The sequence below is a fragment of the Antedon mediterranea genome, chromosome 2 (assembly GCF_964355755.1).
Source record: "Antedon mediterranea chromosome 2, ecAntMedi1.1, whole genome shotgun sequence".
Taxonomy (NCBI): Eukaryota; Metazoa; Echinodermata; class Crinoidea; order Comatulida; family Antedonidae; genus Antedon; species Antedon mediterranea.
This window is the reverse complement of record NC_092671.1, coordinates 39,402,952-39,408,689: the sequence shown is the minus strand read 5'-3', so window position 1 is coordinate 39,408,689 and position 5,738 is coordinate 39,402,952.

Below are 5,738 nucleotides of genomic sequence, written 5' to 3'. Positions count from 1 at the left end.
GGGGGCGGGGTAATTTGTATAACATCTGCAGAAAATGTGAGAAATGAACATGGAATATGAAGCTATTAGAAAATCTCTAGTTTGTTTAAAGGCACTATTGTGTAATATTAAAGACATGCCAGAAAACAATAATCAATCGTACAACATAGTCAATTACCTCTAAGATTGATTAAATTAAACAAAACGTGTTAGTCTGATATCAACACCGTATTGATGCGAATCACGGCCTATTTCCAAAGCCTAATAACTCAATTAATTTGATAAAAATGTAAAAAGCTATTTTCTGTAATTGCTTGTGAAAAGAGAGTAGATACTCGGTGTAGTAGCATAAGAGACTGTCTTGATAACAAGCTAAATCAAATTAAAGTTTGTAAGACTATACCATGTAAATTGGAAATGAGATGAGATTTAATTCGTCGTAAAGGGAGACATAGGGTCGCTATCGGCGTTTCATACTTCGTCGATCTAATTGATACAATTTTGTGAGCACGTCCATCTTATTAATTACAGATAATGAAAGCATACATATTCCACTTAAAAGTTGTTTTAATCTATAATGTAGGTAAATAGTTTAGAGAGGTGTTCAAATGTTAAAAAACGCAAGCATTATAATAAACCTGATAAGACATAGATTCTGAAGAAAACGAAGGGAAGAGAGGGAACAACGAAGATGGTGTGGTCTAATTTAATCTACATTACGTTACGTTTTTTACATTACGTTACGTTTTTTTACATTACGTTACGTTTTTTTACATTACGTTACGCTTTTTACGTTACATTACAAAACGCGTTGACAATATCCAAAACGCGTTTATCAAACTTTTATTAAAAACGAGACTTGTAAATACGGTTCTTATTGACAATTGATTATGATTTAAGAATTGAAAGAAAAACGGTTGGTTCTCTGAACTTAACAATACAAATAACTTAAACAAGGGGCGTTGACATTTCATACGTATGAAATGAGTATTATGAACACGACCGATTCTTCTATTATTGACAATTGATTAAGCAGTAAGCGGATTCTTAACGCTACCACGTTCAATATAAATAAGCACGATTGGTTATTATAAGTTGAAAGAGTTAAATAGTTTGCAAACACGCTACAGTTTCTGCAAACATTGGTCGAAATTAAGTTTACTGATAATGTATGCGTTCAGATACACGGTAATTAATCGTCAATAACCACTAAGTTATTGCTTTAAATATTCAATTATGACAACGAATGCGGAGAGCTGATTTTTGTATTTGTAAATGATCCAAATGCTGTCAGTATCGGATATTGTATTTTCCGCCGTATTATTAAACGTTTAAACGGCAGCCGTGCGAATTTACTAACTTAAAGATATTGTCCCCCTAACAATTTTTTTTTCCAATTTTAATATGCCATTTTAATTTCTCATAATAGTTATTCACTTTGACCAAAAACCAGATCGAAAAAAAAAATTAAATTTAAAGCAAAAAATACTTAAATTTTCTGTCAGACAATGGTTTTTGGTTAAAATTATACGTCTCTTTTGTCATTTTATAAGTGAAGAAATTATTTTTTTATTTACAGAAGTGAATAACTTTATTAAAACTGCAAAATGGCCTATTATTTATATATATATTTAAAGTCCGATTTTTAAAATTTAATCTTCATTTTTCATGTTTTGGGGGACAATAAATCTTTAAAATTAACCATTAGGCCTATTGGTTTACAGAATAAACCATATTTCTATTTTCTAAGATAATATTATTATCTTCGTTAATATTCGCATCATAGGCCTATATTGAATGTATCATTTACAGTTTTAACCCGTTCTATCCATCTCTATCCCAATGTAATGCCATGTAAAGTGACAGTTGATACTTAGAGTGACGAGACGACTAAGTCTTATTTGATTAGTGGTATTAACTTCAAAGAGTCCGGCTGGTGACAACGTACATTTCGATAAGTGGTTATAATGAATTATCTGAATCAAATTATATGTCGTCTGCCTCTTACCGAGTGAATTTAGCCGGGTCTCTAACCCCATTCAATAGCGCGTCGTTCGCGCTTTCAACCCAATGCACGCCCAATCAACCTATTTCTATGAGTTTACATAACACATATGGCGTTAGGTTTAACAAGGAACGAGCCGGGTTAGCCGTGGCTAGGGATATTATCCCCACACTATACCATCGCCTTACCAAGGTAGTGTCTAATAAAATGTGTTACAATTATTTCCTTAAATTATTTCGTTAGGAATTTGACACGTACGATATTTCACTCAATCTATCAACAATATGTTTTTCTTGTTTCTTTATGCGTGGTGGCATTAATGGTATCGTCCAGATAGGACACTGCAAAATAATTTGAATTAATCGAAACAATCCAACATAATAAATAAATTTAACTAAAATACAATTTGTTATGAAGATTTTCTTATTCGTGTTGCTAAGGTAAGAAAAAAACTTATTGTCTCATCATGGGGTCACTAAAGAATATTATTAGTTTAACATGGGTATAAATATAAAAGTGACTTATTTCGATACGTTATTTAATAACAGCCGACTGACGCAGTGTCATGTCTTGCAACACTAAACAGAGGCACTCTAATGTGTCAGCAGACGCCATACAGTATCCCATGGAGAAATAAGTAAGAGAGTTAAGTTAACTTATTTATATCTCCATTAGCATCCCATGTGAGGACGGTTTGGTGTCTAAGACACGATACAGTATGTTTCTTTATAATCGCTAGACAAGATACAATAATAATAATAATAATAATAATAATAATAATAAGATTTTTATAGCGCACATACCACTCCAGAGTGCTCAAGGCGCATTTAAAAATAAAAAAGAAATAAATCATACAAATTACAGTACGGGTATCGGATGAATGAACATGACATTTTTATTACTAAATGTTGAAATATGAAATCATCATTGCCATATTTATAACGTTAAGTGTCGAAATACCAACATCAATGGAATTCCATATTAATTGACAAAGAGCAATTTTTCTCTGTTACAAATTTATCTCGTTTGAAATTAATTTAGACGTTGTTGATTAAATGAAACATCTTTACCAATTTACAACCAGAAAAAAAACCCCACTTGGACTTGTTATCAGTTAATTGGTTTCATCATCACGTGAGCATTTGAAACCTAGATGATTACTGCTCTCTTTTCAAGATTATAAGTAAATGACGATGAACTTTACGTTTAATTGCAATCAACTAAGTTGCTGATATTGTCATCTTATGCTGAGGCAAGTGGCGCTGTTTAGAAATCTTTGATTATTTCAGTTGCCTTTTACCGAAGTCATTTATATTTAGTTATCAAAATTATGAGGGAAATAGTAATAGGTCTAATGATGACAAATAGTAATAACAAAGTAATAGGCCTATTGAAACATTGCATTAATAAAGGTGGTGGTGAACCACAAAATATTTAAAAAAAGTAAAAGGTCTTTTGAAATTGAATGAGTCTTTGAGGCCTACTTTAGCTTTCTTTTAAATTTATATTTATTATTGCTGCTTTGTATAGCTATGGACTGTTTATGTTTTTAAACATTACATTAGCAATATACCATTATAACTGTAAAAATAATAATAATAAAGCTCTGTCGACACTAGGTATATCAATTATTATGTGCCCATATGGACACGATGATCATCACTACCATTTGAGCATATCACTACCATATTTGGGTACATCACGTGTTTTTGTCAAACTAGTTTGATAGTGTAGACAGAGCTCAATAAAATACTAATTGCTGGTGAATTATATAACAACAAATAATTATTGGATTAGAGCCGCACTATATCGCAACAACATATCGCAACAACATATCGCACTATATCGCAACATATCACAATGTATCGCAACATATCGCACTATATCGCAACATAACGCACTATATCGCAACATATCGCACTATATCGCAACATATCACAATGTATCACACTATATCGCACTGTATCGCAACATACCGCACTATATCGCAACATAAAGAAGAAAAACAAAATACTAATTTAAGAGAATTTGACATTAAACAATTAACACGAATTACGAAGTGATAATATATGTTATTATTTCAAATTCGAAAATATCTTGTGTGTGTATTAGTACTAACAGTGCACTATTTGAGATAACATAGATAAGGCTGTGTATAGTGGATGTAGATTTACCTGATACGAATGAGTAATTCGTCACGTTTAAGCCATTCTTATCGACTTTAATTAAGTCGCTTAACAATTAGATTAACCACCAGGTGAGATACGATAAAATATTCTCAAAGCTTCTCCGCGTTCGTTTAAACTATCTTCATTTCACCAACTGCATGTTATATTTTGTTATCTACAAATTGGTTTAAATTAACTAGTCGAGATAATAATGCCAACAAAATCTGGTGATTAAACATGATTACTACTCCATAAATTCAAACACTTGGATAAATAGAACAAGTTCACAAGTTGTTTAAACTGATTAATTCCTTTACATAATAATACGTATGCAATGAAACATACTGCGCCCTAAATTATTATAATACGTATGCAATGAAACATACTGCGCTAAATTATTATAATACGTATGCAATGAAACATACTGCGCTAAATTATTATAATACGTATGCAATGAAACATACTGCGCTAAATTATTATAATACGTATGCAATGAAACATACTGCGCTAAATTATTATAATATGTATGCAATGAAACATACTGCGCTAAATTATTATAATTGAAAGATCGAGAGAAGACTGTATAAATGCATAATAACAAATGAAACATTAAAGATGTATTGTCCTCCTGAAAAAATAATTATTAAAAATGGTTTTTTTAATATGTTATTTTAATGTCACATAATAGTTATCCACTTTGACCAGAAATTAGATCGAAAAAATGTATTTACCTGAAAAAAATGTAATTTAAAGCGAACATAATATAGTCAAATTGGCTGCCATCCAATGGATTTTAAGTTGAATTTAACCATTGATTTTGTCATTTTATAAAGCGAAAACATTCTTTTTGTTACGGTAAAGATTAACTTTATTAAACTATACAATAAGCTTATTAAAGTCACATCTTTATTTTTGTTTTATTTACTACTGTATATATGCCTATCTATGTTTATTTTGAAGAAAAAAAAAAGAAAAATATATATGATTGAAATATTGCCAGTCTTTTGTCTTGTGATCAGGATTCTTGCAACCTTATAGAATCTTCTGAATTGTCGGTTTCTCACATGTCAAATGAAACAACAATTACACTTAGGCCTATTATATCGGTACCTATAAGTTATTGTTTTATTATCAACGCTAAATGAACAATGTGTACTTGCCATACGAAATTCAATTAATGAAATAACTAATTAACTGCGATATTTCGAGTCAAACGCTAATGACGATTTTACTTCATATAGAATTCAATTGCGCTAAATTACAAACACATTCTAGTGTATTTTGCTCGGTCTTTTCCAGTGCCTTTTGTTTACATTAGTAATTCATTTTTCATAAGAAGTATATTAGTGGAGATATTGATAAATAAAATGTAAAGTGTCTTCTCAATCGTTACTCATATTCTCAATTAGAACAAATGGTTTGTAGTCACTAAAGACCCTAACAAAATCTGTTCTATTTCAGTCTACGCAATATAAAAATTGGCCGTAAATGGTAATAATTGATAAGCTAAGTGGCTCTTAGACGAATATCGTTTATTGTACGCGCGCGCCAAACGTTACATTATACAGCCCGACACGAGTGGAAAG